Source organism: Apium graveolens, chromosome 5 (genome assembly GCF_009905375.1).
Source record: "Apium graveolens cultivar Ventura chromosome 5, ASM990537v1, whole genome shotgun sequence".
Taxonomy (NCBI): domain Eukaryota; kingdom Viridiplantae; phylum Streptophyta; class Magnoliopsida; order Apiales; family Apiaceae; genus Apium; species Apium graveolens.
In genome coordinates, this window is record NC_133651.1 from 15,523,793 (window position 1) to 15,526,361 (window position 2,569).

General features: G+C 40.0%; 1 non-coding gene across 1 annotated transcript; it reads right to left on the reverse strand.

The window, feature by feature from the left end:
• Positions 1 to 2,195: 2,195 nt before the first annotated feature.
• On the reverse strand, positions 2,196 to 2,302 carry LOC141662202 (small nucleolar RNA R71). The gene has a single exon (XR_012550327.1). It is a non-coding gene; the product is annotated as a small nucleolar RNA R71 (small nucleolar RNA).
• Between the last annotated feature and the right edge of the window lie 267 nt (positions 2,303 to 2,569).

Sequence of the window (2,569 nt, forward strand, 5' to 3'; positions counted from 1 at the left end):
TCAGTTGATAGAGTATTCGCGAAGGATTCTTCTTAAGATTAGTAACGGTTAATTTATTAAAATTAGTGGAGCCAAGGGTACGCGAGCGAATAACGCAAATCGTCAAGCGTATAAGCGAACGTTAGGGTCTATGTGGATAAAGCCTAGTTTCTTAAGCAACCGTGGTTTAATTCCGGCTTATGTTGTTGTTCATAGGTTACTGATAAGTGGCATTTTATACCACTTAGAACGTCTTAAAATGGCTTAAATTGGTGTCTTAAAATCAAGTATTTTGTGTATTTGATGCGTTTTTCTAGTGTTCATGTATTTCAGGGTATTAGTTGTATTTCGGGGGAGGAATCATCAAGAATAAGCCTTGGCATGTGTTCACCATTGCGAGAGGAAAGGAACGGGCAGATTACGGCAAAGAAACGGAGCAAACTTGGATTTTTTCCAGTGGAGGCCTGCGCGCCCGCGCAGCTATGCTGAGCGGCCGCGCAGCAACCTGCGCGCCCGCGCAGCTATGCTGAGCGGCCGCGCAGGGTCGGGAATTTTGCTGAATTATTTTAGACTTCTACTTCTGTTTGGCTTCCAACTTCTATGTAATCTGAGTTTTATGGGACTATTATATAAGTAGATTTGAGACGTTTTCACAGGTGGATTTTAAGAAGAAGAAGATTGTGTTTTGCGCAAGAAGGGAAGATTGGGATACCAAGGAGAAGACCTAGAAGCACAGAACAACTCCGGAAAAGAAGATCTTGTTTTCAACTTGTGATTCTTTGAATTAGTTGTAACTTTGGATGCTCGTTTTCGTTCTTGTTAAACCTAGATCTCGTTTATTCGTACTTTGATTATTATTTAGTTTATTAAGACCTTGTTTATACCATGCTTTCATTGGAACCCATGGTGACGATGAGTTCGATTATGGGCTAATCGTTGTCATGGGATTCTAGCGGATTTACTTATGGATTTCAATAATTAATTGTTTCAATATCTTGGTGTGTGGTGATTGATTGATATCCTAGTATTGGTTGTGCTTATTCGTCTTATGTGCGTAGCTAACATATAAGATAGTGTGTTAATCTCTATTGAAGCGACAGTGAATATAAAGGTTTAGAACATGCCATGCTAGCATAGGTTCATGTATGTGTATGCATGATTCGTAGGTAACTCTAACCGTTTTACTTGCCCTATGTAATCAAGATAGATAACTTGTGCTTAAACCGTTATGTTGTCAAATTCTATAGACATATAGGGTCTCAATATAATTGGTGCCTATTCAGCTTCTATCTCTTTTTTGGATGTCTGGTAGAATGGTATTCGTGCAATGAAAGTTGGCGTTTATCAGTTTCGTGTTATCTGATTAGTGTCATCACCATCACATGCTAAGGTTAAGAACAATAAGGCTATTGAATGAAGTATTTAATGAAGATAGAATCCCATGTTTATCATATATATTAATTTAACTTCAATTCTCTTAGTTAATGTTATTTAGTATAATCTCTTAGTTTAATAAAAACCCAATTTGTTATTTGTCTTAGCATTGAGCGATAACCTTACATTGTTGCATAGGTGCATAAATTGAACTTAACCTAAACCAGTCTCTGTGGGAACGAATCTGATTTATATCTTATACTACTTGCGAACGCGTATACTTGCGTGAATATTAGCGCGTGTTTTCGCCCTAACAAGTTTTTGGCGCCGCTGCCGGGGACTCGGTGTTAATTTTTAGTTTATGTGCTTGTCATCAGTGGTCGTTAAAGTTCACTGACTCGGATTCTTTTACTTTCACGGTTTATTTGTTTGTGTTTTAGGTACTCATTACAATGGGAGATCCAGCAGCACGAACGAAAGCCTTGATGGATTTTTCTCAACCCAAGATCAATGACATTCAATCTAGCATTGTTCGGCCAGCTATCACAGCTAATACCTTTGAGATCAAGCCTGGCATAATTCAATGGGTACAGACTTCAGTCCAGTTTGGGGGTTCTCCAACGGAAGATCCCAATACACACATTAGGGATTTCATTGCAATATGCGACACCTTCAAGTTCAACGGTGTTTCTGAAGATGCTGTGAAGCTGAGACTGTTCCCATTCTCTCTAAAGGACAAGGCTAAGAGCTGGTTACACTCTCTACCAGCTGGTTCGATTACTACTTGGGAAGATCTTGCTCAGACGTTTCTTACTAAATTCTTCCCTATGGCGAAGACAGCTGCACTCAGGAATGCTATTACTCAATTTACGCAGCAAACGGGAGAATCGCTAAGTGAAGCTTGGGAGCGCTACAAGGAGATGCTTAGGAAGTGTCCTCATCATGGAATTCCTGATTGGATGATCATCACTTATTTTTACAATGGGTTGGGAGCACAGTCCAGACTCATGCTCGATGCAGCATCAGGCGGAGCATTATGGGCAAAGAGCTATAAGGAAGCTTATGATCTAATTGAACTGATGGCTGCTAATGAATATCAGTATCCAACCCAGAGATATCCACAGGGCAAGGTAGCAGGAGTTCTTGAAGTGGATACAGCTACGGCTATCACTGCTCAACTAAAGGCGTTGTCTATGAAGATCGATTCTCTGGCTAA